The 14,068-nt window shown below is 46.0% G+C and overlaps 1 protein-coding gene across 9 annotated transcripts in view; it reads left to right on the top strand.

Annotated features, from left to right (window-relative positions):
- HIVEP2 (HIVEP zinc finger 2) overlaps positions 1–14,068 on the top strand; it is a 187,511-nt gene that overhangs the window by 99,433 nt on the left and 74,010 nt on the right. For all 9 annotated transcript variants that reach the window (XM_064169424.1, XM_064169423.1, XM_064169427.1 and 6 more), the window contains one exon: positions 11,458–11,555. The gene's annotated coding sequence lies outside the window, so the exon portion shown is untranslated. The remainder of the gene's footprint in view (positions 1–11,457; positions 11,556–14,068) is intronic.

Here is a 14,068-nt window from a genome sequence, read left to right on the forward strand (position 1 = left end):
CTAGTGGATAAGAAAGCTCCCAGCTGATGCTGAGAAAAGGCTCAGAAATTCTGGCAGTAGAGCATTTCCTATGGTAGTTTATTACCTCATCTTCTCTGTGTTACCTCCTTCCCCTCCTGTGGTTCCCTGTGGTCTGTGGGTAGTATATATATATATGCCTGTGCCCACTCCAAGGATATGCCCTATGGCTTTTCTTACATTTGTTTTTGTTTAACCAAACCATGGTTAAATAAAATACAAGTTAAAAGTACGGTTAAAAATACCAGTACTTCCCATGCTTAAGTGACAGTCTGATGAACAGCTGAATTCTGCTTTCATAGACTCAGCCAGGTTGGAAGAGACCTCCAAGATCATCCAGTCCAACCTATCCCCCAGCCCTAGCCAGTCAACCAGACCATGGCACTAAGTGCCTCATCCAGGCTTTGCTTGAACACCTCCAGGGATGGTGACTCCACCACCTCCCTGGGCAGCCCATTCCAATGCCAATCACTCTCTCTGACAACAACTTCCTCCTAACATCCAGCCTATACTTCCCCCAGCACAACTTGAGACTGTGTCCCCTTGTTCTGTTGCTGGTTGCCTGGGAGAAGAGACCAACCCCCACCTGGCTACAGCCTCCCTTCAGGTAGTTGTAGACAGCAATGAGGTCACCCCTGAGCCTTCTTTTCTCCAGGCTAAACACCCCCAGCTCCCTCAGCCTCTCCTCCTAGGGTTTGTGTTCCAGGCCCCTCACCAGCTTTGTTGCCCTTCTCTGGACACCTTCCAGCACCTCAACATCTCTCTTGAATTGAGGGGCCCAGAACTGGACACAGCACTCAAGGTGTGGCCTGACCAGTGCTGAGTACAGGGATAAAATAACCTCCCTTGTCCTGCTGGCCACACTGTTCCTGATGCCATTGGCTCTCTTGGCCACCTGGGCACACTGCTGGCTCATCTTCAGCCTACTCTCTACCAGTACCACCAGGACCCTTTGTTCCTGGCTGCTCTCAGAACCCTGCACTTGGCCTTGTTAAATCTCATCCCATTTGCCTCTGCCCCCCCATCCAGCTTGTCCAGGTCCCTCTGCAGGGCTCTATTACCTTCCAACAGATCAACACCTGCATGATCTCCCAGCATGATGCACTCTAAAGGAAAAAGTTTGTGCAAACCCCTCACTTTGTGAAAGCTCCATGTTCAGAAAGATGTGTGCTACCTACTGACTTCTGACTCGAGCCATGCTTTGATTTGCTGAGGTGGCTTCACTGCTTAGAGGTGGAGTGGAGCATATGCCTAAATGACTTGTTTAGCTGTAACTGAGGTTGCATAACTTGTCTGCTGGAGCTTTGCTGCTGAATTCAGAGAGAGCAGACTCAGGCTGCAATGACACAGAGGTGATGCAGCTCTAAGTGGCAGAAAATGGCAGTTGAAACTTACTGCCTTTGTGCTGTTAAAATGAGATTTTTGCTTTCCTATTACCACCAGTTTCAAATGATGGTAGTGAATTGTGCTCCAGTCGATATGGTATCATGGGAAAAGTACAGCAAAATATTTCTGCTTTATGTATAGGAAGAAGACATAGTTAAAAGCTCTCCTATAGTTGTGTCCAGGCTTGCTGTTGCTCTGCCTTATTTTTCACACTGTTCTCTTCTTGTGTTGGACACCAAAATCGTTAGAAAACATTCACTGGCAGCATTTAATAGCATCTATTTAGAACATGAAATAAAGGAAGGAGACATTTGTGATGCACCACCAACCTGTTAGTGATTTGTTTAACTCCTCTACAAATGCAACAGGATAAAATCAAAGTTATTAAAAGGGATTTTTTAAGAAACCTTCATCTTTATGACTATTTGGTTGTTTTTTTTCTTTAAAATACCAGATTGCTTTCTTTTTTCTAAGTGTCAGTGGTGCTGCAGCAGGTGAAAAACTACTAACAAAACTAAGGAGAAGTTCAATCTGGCTGTAGAGCCAAACGTGTGATTCAAGAGCTGAAAATATCTCTGCACTTCATGCATCAAACTCAAACACTCTGCTTTGGCAACGCCCCCTGGATTAGAGGCAGAGTTTGAGGTCATTCCTCCTCCAGCCTGCCATGTATGGATAGGGCCCACGCTTGCAAGAAATTACTGACTGACTTAGCACACACCAAAACCAGAGTGACATCAGTGCTGAGGGATCTTGCCTCACCGAGGAGGACCGAAGACTCCAGGGCTGCCTTTCTCCTGCTTGTCTGTAGACCTGGAGGGCCACTGTGGAGGTACTGGGAAGGAGCACATTTTCAATAATCCCTTTCTAGATGCAGCTTATTTACAAGGATTCAGCATCCAGCACGTGTGTTAATAAAGAGTGGTCAGAGGTATTGTAGGGTCCCGTTCAGACTTCTAATGCAAATCATCAGCTGCCACTGATGGTGCTTCATTGTGGCTGCCTATCAGGAATGACAGTAGAATATACCCTGCTGTACAAGCTCTCTTTGCAGCCAGGAGCACAGTGGCAGAGGATGATCTCAGCTTTTCTGGTGTAAATCTGGAGTGCCTTGAATGAAGTCTGTGCTTTGACTTAACACCAGTTTACTGAGGTCTTAGTTTTATTTTATGGAGAACATTGGCTTAAACTTTGCAGGTATCAAGAACCAAAACTCTCACAAGCAGACCCCAGGTCATTAGATTAGTTTCCTGGCTAACAAATTTCTGTTGTTCCCAAGCATGGCACTCCCCTCCTGGTGTCTTGCACATCTGGCTAGTAGTCAGAAAGTTATCACAGTATCACCAAGGTTGGGAGAGACCTCACAGATCATCAAGTCCAACCCTTTACCACAGAGCTCAAGGCTAGACCATGGCACCAAGTGCCACGTCCAACCTTGCCTTGAACAGCTCCAGGGACGGCGACTCCACCACCTCCCCAGGCAGCCCATTCCAGTGTCCAATGACTCTCTCAGGGAAGACCTTTCTCCTCACCTCCAGCCTAAATTTCCCCTGGCACAGCCTGAGGCTGTGTCCTCTCGTTCTGGTGCTGGCCACCTGAGAGAAGAGAGCAACCTCCTCCTGGCCACAACCTCCCCTCAGGTAGTTGTAGACAGCAATAAGGTCTGCCCTGAGCCTCCTCTTCTCCAGGCTAACCAATCCCAGCTCCCTCAGCCTCTCCTCGTAGGGCTGTGCTCAAGGCCTCTCCCCAGCCTCGTCGCCCTTCTCTGGACACGCTCAAGCATCTCAATGTCCCTCCTAAACTGGGGGCCCCAGAACTGAACACAGTATTCAAGGTGTGGTCTAACCAGTGCAGAGTACAGGGGCAGAATGACCTCCCTGCTCCTGCTGACCACACCATTCCTGATGCAGGCCAGGATGCCACTGGCTCTCTTGGCCACCTGGGCACACTGCTGGCTCATGTTATCTTTCATCTCCCACTGAAGTAGTGTAGCACTGGCTGCCATCACTCTACCACAGACTTGAACCTGTGATGGTTTTTCCATGGAGACAGAGACAATTTTGACAGCTCAACTGATTGTCACGAGCACGTAGGACACTTGCCACATTGTAGCCTGTCTTCTTGGTGGCTATGAGTGGCTCTGCCTCAGTTTCTTCATTGTGTGCCTAGCTGTATTGTTTTTTCCCTATGCAAGAGTAGTCATTCATAGATGGAAGGAAAGCTGAGGCACTTGGTGTAGGAGGTTCCTTGTGCTGATTTTGCTGAAGCCTGTGAGGATCACATAGAGCATGAGCTGGAATCCTGTCTTGGGCTCAGCTGAGACTTGGTGTTTTTACCTTCTCTGCCCACTCTCAGAGGATCACCAGATGTACTCCCATCTTGCTGCCAGCTGCCTGCACAAACAGCCCTCTCCTCTTGGCAACAGCAGGCTAGGCAAATGGGTCGGGCAATGTGTGTATATGGACACTGTGTCAATTGTCAGCCTGACCATTGTCTAAAAGCATAAGGCCTGGTTAGTGAGGGCACTGATCTCAGCTGGCACTGTCCAAGCTGTTATTTGCAGCGAGGTTATGTACCTATACTTAGGGGAATGTGCTCTTGCTAATTTAGCTTCTGGCTGAAATGGAAAAAAAGTAACCCAAAATCATAGTTCCAGCGGTGGCAGTAAAATAAGATCCTGTGCTGGCTGGGCTCTGGGGACAGAGGAGATCATGTAGGGAGGATCCAAAGGAGAAACTACATGCTTAATTTTAATCAAGTGAATCACATATGTGTAAAGAAAACAAAGTTCACAGGAGATGGCCCAAAAGTCATTTGGCAGGATACATCTTTTAGATAAATTCTGTTCTGATTGTTAACTTTCTGCAGAGTCTGAGACAATAAAAGCATCTCGTCTAACACACATGTGTTAATAAATAGGACTGCTTTTATTTATACACTATGTATGTATATACCCAGGCATACATTTATGCATATGCAGACATGGGTGCAGGCATGTATACTCAGGCATGTATGCATTTCAACAAAGTACAGTTTCACAGAAAGATATCCTGATGCTCTTTGCATCTACATCCACAATGTGGTGTTAGCAACCAGGACACCAAAATGAAGAAAAGCTACCAATAAATGGATTTATTCTCCTTTTGCCCCTGTACTCTGCACTGGTTAGACCACACCTTGAGTACTGTGTTCAGTTCTGGGCCCCCCAGTTTAGGAGGGACATTGAGATCCTTGAGAGTGTCCAGAGAAGGGTGACGAGGCTGGGGAGAGGCCTTGAGCACAGCCCTACGAGGAGAGGCTGAGGGAGCTGGGATTGGTTAGCCTGGAGAAGAGGAGGCTCAGGGGTGACCTTATTGCTGTCTACAACTACCTGAGGGGTGGTTGTGGCCAGGAGGAGGTTGCTCTCTTCTCTCAGGTGGCCAGCACCAGAACAAGAGGACACAGCCTCAGGCTGTGCCAGGGGAGATTTAGGCTGGAGGTGAGGAGAAAGTTCTTCCCTGAGAGAGTCATTGGACACTGGAATGGGCTGCCCGGGGAGGTGGTGGAGTCGCCGTCCCTGGAGCTGTTCAAGGCAGGATTGGACGTGGCACTTGGTGCCATGGTCTGGCCTTGAGCTCTGTGCTAAAGGGTTGGACTTGATGATCTGTGAGGTCTCTTCCAACCCTGATGATACTGTGATACTGTGAAAAAGATGAGAACCAAAAAGAGCCTAAAAATAATTTAGGCTTCAAATGTCTCTCTTGTTTTAGTAATGAAGACACAAATGTTTACAGCATCGAGATGTCTGGTCCAAACAATAAATGATGTCCCTGTAGCACTCGAGGTAGTTCAGGATTTGATGCATTAATTTAATCAAACTGCTTGTAAGGAAACATATTTCTTCAGTATTGAGAGCTGCCAGAATGACCTGGAATTAAGAGGGCAAAGGCAGAGGCACTCTTAAGTATTTTAATTCATCTATTCACAGATGATTTGTGTGAACACATTAAGAACACCACTAAAGTAATGGGAATAATTTTCTTCCCTTTTTTCCCCCCCAAATTCAATTGCATACAGCATGATTGCATTTGATCAGGACATGAACATCATTTCTCAGATGATTGTGTTCTGCCATTGATCATATGAAGTCTATTTAAAGTATGACATTGCTTTTACCTTCCTCCAGTAGGAGAACATTTTTCCTTCTAGCCTTAGCTGACGTAACTGTCAAGTTGTGTGTATAATAAATTGTGCTTTGTTTAGAGAGTGATAACTGTAAAGTATTGGCCATTCAGAGAACAAGTACCAAGATTGAGATTGATGCCTGGAGCTTAATGCATCATAGCTGCAATCAAACAAAATTTAGAGTTCTTGCTTCTCCCGTTACAGACTGTAATTCACAGAGTTCTCTGAAATTCCTGTGCTTGGAAAGGGGAAAAGGGGCAAAGAGAGCATCAGAAAATCCACACAGACAGGGTTCACAGTCTCTGCATACTACAGTACAGAAGCTTGAATGATCAATGTATTGTTTCTAGTAAGACAACACCTTATAAAGGAGAATTTGAACTTAGGGAGAAGTGGGAGAATTGAACATAGCTACAATGAGTTACCAGCCATGAATTCAAGCCCTTGAGTGGTATGCAGCAGAAGTGTGCATATTTTGCTACCTGGGTTGCCTATTATGCTCTACAACCCTGGAACCTCACAGCCAATTAAATGGCTCCTGGCATTCTTATACTCCTGGTCAAACTGAGCCATAATGTAAATTCCTAAACATCTAAGGTACAGTATGTGCTGGGACACTGTCTGCTGAAAGCCAGGTAAGAAGTAACGTGGGTATGGCTTTATTTGCCCTTTGTACCCTTCAGGCAATTTCACCCAATAATTGTGCTGTTTCTGAACATTTGGATAAGTACTAGCAAAATAAATATTACTTGGTTGCTTTTCTTAAACTTTAATTTCTGATTAAAATACATACAGGATTTATGAATTTTGTTTTTTTTTACCTTGTAACGTGCACAGGAATCTCCCTATCACCCTTCCACCCCAAACTGACCTTACAGTGTTGGTGTAACAGACAGATAAAAAGTAATATAAAACAGAGTCCTTCTTCATAGAATCATAGAATCAACCAGGTTGGAAGAGACCTCCAAGATCATCCAGTCCAACCTAGCACCCAGCCCTAGCCACTCAACCAGACCATGGCACTAAGTGCCTCATCCAGGCTTGTCTTGAACACCTCCAGGGATGGTTCCTCCACCACCTCCCTGGGCAGCCCATTCCAATGCCAATCACTCTCTCTGGGAAGAACTTCTTCCTAACATCCAGCCTAGACCTACCCCAGTACAACTTGAGACTGTGTCCCCGTGTTCTATTGCTGGTTGCCTGGGAGAAGAGGCCAACCCCCACCTGGCTACAGTGTCCCTTCAGGTAGTTGTAGACAGCAATGAGGTCACCCCTGAGCCTCCTCTTCTCCAGGCTGCACACCCCCAGCTCCCTCAGCCTCTCCTCATAGGGTTTGTGTTCCAGGCCCCTCACCAGCTTTGTTGCCCTTCTCTGGACACCTTCCAGCACCTCAACATCTCTCTTGAATTGAGGGACCCAGAACTGGACACAGTTCTTGTTGACCCATGAAGTGAATTAATCTTTATTAGTCAGGTCATGCCAAATGTCTGCTGCCACATCTTTGTTTCACCACCAAAGGTGTAGCTTTACAGTTGCAAAATGATTATTGGAGTTGCCAAGTTTGAAGCCAGCAGTCTTTCAAAAGCAGCTGGTGTGAGAGTCAAGAGCACTTCTGTTTATTTCCTGGTCATGTGTAAAAGGCTAATCCTGGAGTGTCCAAGAGACAAAGTTCAACTGAAGAAAAAAGCCTTTGAAGCAGTAAGACAGGCCATGCTTTTCATACTCCCATTTCCTTTCCAAAGTGCTCCTTTAATCTGAGACTCCACGGCTGGCAAACTGCAGCAGGTTAGTAGAGGCATGAGCAGATAGGAGCGCTCAGCAGTGGTGGCTGCACTGCTGTGTCTGTCTTTGGTGGGAAGCTGCTGAGGGCACGCTTGTGCACCTTTGCTGCCAAACAGCCAAGGATTGCACACGTTTTTACTAACGTGGTGATGAAAACAAATTAAAAGTTCCTGGGTTTAGTATCACAACAATACCACTGGGAGCTTTAATTAGGCAGTAAAAATCCTGTTTGATGACACTTAACACTATCAGACATCGTTAGAGGCTCTGCAGGTTGACTGTTTCCTCGTACCACATTCTGTTTGCTGGCACCAGTGCTGCTGTAAGATGGCAGGGGTAGCAAGGAGGTGCAGTAGTATTGCCTAGACAAAATCTTGGTGTCCTTAACCAGATCTTGCTCTGGATGATATTTTTTTCCTAGTTGTAAGTAATGATTAGGTTTCTTAAAGACTCAGAAAATGATGTATCCTTTGCTGAAACCAGGGGAAGTCATTCACACTTGGATCAGAAGCTAAAGTATTCTTTGAGGAACACAGCTGAAGACAATGAGGTTGCCACAGTGAGAGGGAAACACTGGTTCCCATCAGTTAAGAGCTAAAAAAGAAACTGGGGAAAATGGAATACAGTGTTCCTGATGGATTTCAGTTTCAATACTCTCTATGAAGCTGGAGCAGCAGCAGTGTGGTTTTGTTTCATCTTTCACTTATAGCTTCATTTTCTTTTCATTTGGACACTGGAATGGGCTGCCCGGGGAGGTGGTGGAGTCCCTGTCCCTGGGGCACTTCAAGGCAAGGTTGGACGTGGCACTTGGTGCCATGGTCTAGCTTTGAGCTCTGTGGTAAAGGGTTGGACTTGATGATCTGTGAGGTCTCTTCCAACCCTGATGATACTGTGATACTGTGAAAGCCCCCCCTGCTCCTGCCAGGGTGCTATAGAGAAGATTTAGTGTAAATGAGAATAAAGACTCTTGCCTTTGGGTTGCAGATTAGATAAACTGATTCCCAGTTAGTGTTAATTAAAGCTAACTGTGTGCAGATGTAGCCAGTGTCACTAAAGTCAGTCAGGCCTGTGAGTGCCCAAAGTGACCTGCTTGGGAGCTGGAAGGTATCCATGCCACATCAGGGAGAGTATGCTATAAACTGTAGGTCTTGCTGAAGGATGGGAGAATAAGCAGCCACAAATTCTTTATTTCTTTGGTTTGTATTTCGAGTGGAACTTTTCTCAGGGCAGTTGTAAAAGTAGCAAGTGAAATACCAGCCCTGCTAGAACCAGACTTCTGTCCTTGAGTCCAGTCGTGCCAAGGTTCCACCAACAGAGTAAAGCTGTATTGAGTCCTGTCTGTTCAAAGGTTCAGAAGTGGTTTCTGGCTCCACATCCAGGTTATTTCCTAGAAAGCTGTACATTGATGTGATAAAGCATCAGAGTCTGGAGCCACAGCATATGTTATTTTATATACTCAGATGCCTGTGCAGACTACTGTTGACATTGTGGCCAGTAACACATTATAATTTGCTGTTTGTTGTTGTTGCTGATAGCAAACATTACAGGGAAGAGAAAGAAAGCATATGCCTTTGATAGCTAATGGGTTCCAGGTCTGCTTTACTCTTCAGCTTTTAGCACCCCATTTTCACCAGCTCACATCTGCACTCTGCTAGCAGTGGAAGTGCTGTGTATTACCCACCCTACAGTGAACAGTCTTAGCCCTGCGTATGGGGCACTGTGGGCAGCTGTTGCACTTGCTGGAAGCAGAGGGAAATTTACTGCTGGCTACAGTGCCAGTACAGTCAGGCCACAGACACAGATCTGTAACTCCAGTGTGCTGTGTTTGAGATTTTTCCTGTCCACATCCTCTGGCATGCTCCTCTGCCATGACGTTTGTAAGCCCTTGAGGGGCAGAGACCTTCTTCTTCTGCAGTGACCCAGCTGCCTTGAGATGATGGCCAGCCAGGGCTCAGCATCACAGCCAGGGCAAAGAGCAGAAGAAGGGGCAACACAAGCTGCAATTCCTTCTGGGACCCTGTACTTCCCTGAGGTGCTGTACATCTACTGTGGGATGCCCACACCCACCCATCCCTGGGGTGGCACTTAAGTATGGGCATTCAGGGAACCAGGGGCAGCCTGCAAGTGTTCTTGGCAAAATGTGTGGTGGTCTATGTGTTCACACCCATCATCAACCAAATCAGAGTATCCAGGCCCACTGGAGTGTGTGGTCACTAGAAGACCACTGAAGTTTTGTTGTCTCGGGTGGGCATTTCAGTTAGTGCTATTATGTGCAAATGAGCTATGAGCCTCCACTTTCTGGTGCACTGTTTCTGTGCCCTGATTAATGGTAGCCTTCAAGTATTCAAATAACCCCCTCCCTGCAGGTGTAAATAGGGCAGCCTGCATCTGTCTAACACATCTAACACGTTAACTAACCCATCTGTGCTCTGTATCTGGCATGCACACATAGAGACACTCCTGCATACAGGTCTTCTGGATACAGACAGTGCCTTTTTGTGCTCATGCTCAGAGTACCATCATGTGTATGGCAGAACTGTAAGATTTATGAGTGACTTTTGCAGTGTATGCTAATAACTTATTTTCTAAAACAGGCCAGCATCATATGGAAATGGAATATTTAGAGATGACCTCACTTTCAAAGCACAGTGCTAGACGAGAAAGAAGCATAATGAAAGGCAATTGAACTGCTCTAATTTAATATCAGGAAATATTTGCATTTAATTAAAACATAAGTGCTTTTAAATTCTGATTGGAGCATGATCCTTTAAAAATTAGGCAACAGACCTAAAACTGCAAGCCCAACAGGTAAATAGACTACAAAGGCACTTCTGTGTTTTGTGTGTTTACACTACTTGTTATGCACACAGAATCATAGAATCAACCAGGTTGGAAGAGACCTCCAAGATCATTCAGTCCAACCTAGCACCCAGCCCTAGCCAGTCAACCAGACCATGGCACTAAGTGCCTCATCCAGGCTTTGCTTGAACACCCCCAGAGATGGTGACTCCACCTCCCTGGGCAGCCCATTCCAATGCCAATCACTCTCTCTGACAACAACTTCCTCCTAACATCCAGCCTATACTTTCCCTGGCACAACTTGAGACTGTGTCCCCTTGTTCTATTGCTGCTTGCCTGGCAGAAGAGACCAACCCCACCTGGCTACAATGTCCCTTCAGGTACTTGTAGACAGCAATGAGGTCACCCCTGAGCCTCCTCTTCCCCAGGCTAAACACCCCCAGCTCCCTCAGTCTCCCCTCATAGGGTTTGTGTTCCAGGCCCCTCACCAGCTTTGTTGCCCTCCTCTGGACACCTTCCAGCACCTCAGCATCTCTCTTGAATTGAGGGGCCCAGAACTGGACACAGCACTCAAGGTGTGGCCTGACCAGTGCTGAGTACAGGGGGAGAATAACCTCCCTTGTCCTACTGGCCACACTGTTCCTGATCCAGGCCAGGATGCCATTGGCATTCCTGGCCACCTGGGCACACTGCTGGCTCATCTTCAGCTACTATCTACCAGTACCCACAGGTCCCTTTCCTCCTGGCTGCTCTCCAGCCACTCAGTTCCCAGCCTGTAGCACTGCTTGGGGTTGTTGTGGCCAAAGTGCAGAACCCTGCACTTGGCCTTGTTAAATCTCATCCATTGGCCTCTGCCCACCCATCCAGCCTGTCCAGGTCCCTCTGCAGGGCTCTCCTACCTTCCAACAGATCAACACCTGCTCCTAGCTTGGTGTCATCTGCAAACTTACTGATGCTGGACTCAATCCCCTCATCCAGATCATCAGTGAAGATATTGAACACGTTTGAAATTTTATTGCTGCATGCACCTACACCTTTTGGTTTTGTATGTCTATTGTTTTCAACCTGGAATATATCAGTTGATGTGTATTCTAGCCCACAGCAAGGTGCAAACCACAGGGCAGCTACTCACTGCTGGTGCCACATTGCTCTTGGAGAAAGAGTAGCAAAAAGGACCGTGGCTGATATCTGAAGTTCTTACATGTATTGATGTGACCAATGCCATAAAGTGAGATAGGCTTCAAAATCAAACAGCAGGCTGAATCAACCACAATCTTATAAAATCTTTCATATTTGTTTTCCAAACAGGTGGAAGAGAGAGTTAACAGCCATATTTGCTGGAGCAGTGAACCAAATTGCCTTGACTGGAACCATTACTCACTTGCACCTTTGTTCGCAGCAGCCAGGTAGGAGAGCAAAGAAAGGATGGATTTGAGTGAACTAAGAGATTGGACTTGAGTGAATAGATTTTCATTCTCAGAAGGTTTCAGGTGGAAGTCACTCACATTTAGATACCAAGTATGTGTTCTTTTGTCAGAGCTGAAGTCAGCTCTCAATGAAATCAGAGGCATTTTGCTTCTGGAGATGGTTATGTCTTTGTTCATTTGGAAGTGCTGTCTTGGCTTTATCCAGGCATGTGGTTTGCCACTTTCCCTTCTCTAAGTGGTTCTTGCATCAAGAATCCAAGGAGCACACTTTTTGAACCAAATAAGTAGGAAAATGTACTTGTAAAAATACAAGAAGAAATGTTGAGTTTGATACCTGAAATATGGATCTTTTTTTTTTTTCATTTATAAATTGTCCCAAAGTATAAATTGGTGATTTCTGCTTGACTGTTTCACCATTTCAAGTGCAACATCGACAATTCTGTTCAAGGTTTAGTTTTTGCTCTTGGTTTTGAACGCTTGGGCACATAGAAACTGCAGTTAAGAAAGTGCTGACGTGACACTTAAACTAGCATAAAGTTAGTGGATCCTCAGCAGCTGTCTTACAGTGGCAGCAGATAGTGCATAAGCCAGTTTATCTTTTCAAGGAATGGTCTACTTTCAGCTACTCATTGCAGCTCCATGTTTATTTGGGTTGGTAGTCACAGGCTGGGAAGGTTTCACATTGACTTTGTCTCAAAACCTGTGGCTGTGTGCAGTATAGACAGTTACTTGTGTTGCTGTAGGAGGCTTGAGGCACTGAGAACATCTCTGCATCACTGATGCTCAGAAAATGTTAGCCCTCAGAATTTAATGAGACTGACTTGAAATAGTAAGAAGAAAAAGCTTGATTCTTCTCATTAGCCTTCTTCTTTTTAATTATGTAATAATTAAGATCTAGGCAGTCACCTAAGGAAGGTGACTTCCTTCCATAAGGAAAAAAACAGATTCTCATGTGATATGACCACAGGAGAAGGTGTTCAAAGAACACATACACTATATTTCGAGATAAACCCTCCAGGTTTTTCAGAACTGTGTGAATTTATTGGATTTATATTTCATTCTGTGAATGAAGGAATCAATGGAAGGGGTTAAACTGAGAAGGACTACCCCTTGAACCTCTGCTCAAACCTAGAACTGGTTCCAGATCCTCTGCAGTCCAAGATAGTGCTATATGGGATATCTCTCCTCACAGATTCCTCTCCCTGAAATGGAAACTGTGTACCTGCATTGCACTCTTCCCACTCTGCAGTCTTTGAGAGCTAACCGAGCCCTTTCCATGCAGCCTGGGATTAGAGCTGGGTGGATGAGAGGGGTGCAAACTGACGTCTGTCAGCAGGGGTACTACCAGTGAACGTGTTGGCGAAGAAGAAAGCATCATCCCCACCAGAGTCCTGTGGAATTTATGCTGAAAGTTGAGTGGGAGAATAAAACTGTCCTCGTGCACCCCTGAGCTCCATTGCCAGTCTGGGAAGCACTAACAGGGTGTGAAAGTTTTGAGCGGGAGCAGTGGAATAGTCCCGCAGGACAGAAGCCTACCCATGTGCTGAGTCCAGGCAGGATTTAAGTGGAAAACGGAGAGCTTTGGTACACAAGAGCATGGTGGCCACTCCCTGAAATGAGGCTTTATCATCAGGTTTCTTTAACATGTAACCCAATGGCACTTCTGTGCATTGGGTCCTTGTTGCTGTGGCACTCTTGTACGCTGAGAACTCTTGCTGATGGTGTGTCAGCTGAATAATGACATGCTTTCCTTTTTTGTTTGGAACAATTCAATTTCAGAATAGATGCTCTCAATTAATGTAGTGCAGACCAGTGTTATTGTAGCTGTGATAATACGTACTTCTGCCTCGTGCTAAGGCTATTACGGCAAACACTTAATGCTGGTAGGGTAGTAAATATGTTGTGCAAGCTAATAAAAGGCTCCCATTAAGAAACAGAACCCTATTAGTGCCTACTTTACAGGTGGAAGCTTGCAGTCTGATTCTGCCACTGGATATTGGGGTAATAGGAAGGCAGATTTTCTCTGAAGGCCAAAGCATACAATGCTGCCCAAGCAGCAGTCCCATGCACCCTGCAGGGAATGCTTCTTGCGGCAGAGCAAGGTTGCAGAAGCTGTGAAGGACTTAGCTGCGTTATTTTGGCTAAGAACCTTTGAAGATACTGGTCCCGATTCTCTACTGCCTGAAACATTTTGCTATTTATACCTGGGCAAAGCAAATGCCTAGCGAGTGTAAAATGCCACCACTCCAGTGCTAAACGAGCTGCTATCCGCTTTGACCAAATATAAATGACTATGCAAAAGGTGAAGCAAGTTCAAGGTCTTGCTTTTTGTTAGAGCGTTGCCTTTAGCTCTTGCTGCTCATGGCTGATGCTGCGAACAGAAAGAGCCTGTGTCTTGGAGGCGGTTTGAGCTCAGGGTGTGCAAGCTGGGGGCGATGCAGGAGCGCGCACTTTAGACAGAAGAAAACGTCCTTCTCCTGCCGCGTCCAGGA

Source organism: Pogoniulus pusillus, chromosome 31, assembly GCF_015220805.1.
Source record: "Pogoniulus pusillus isolate bPogPus1 chromosome 31, bPogPus1.pri, whole genome shotgun sequence".
In the NCBI taxonomy this organism is placed as follows: Eukaryota; Metazoa; Chordata; class Aves; order Piciformes; family Lybiidae; genus Pogoniulus; species Pogoniulus pusillus.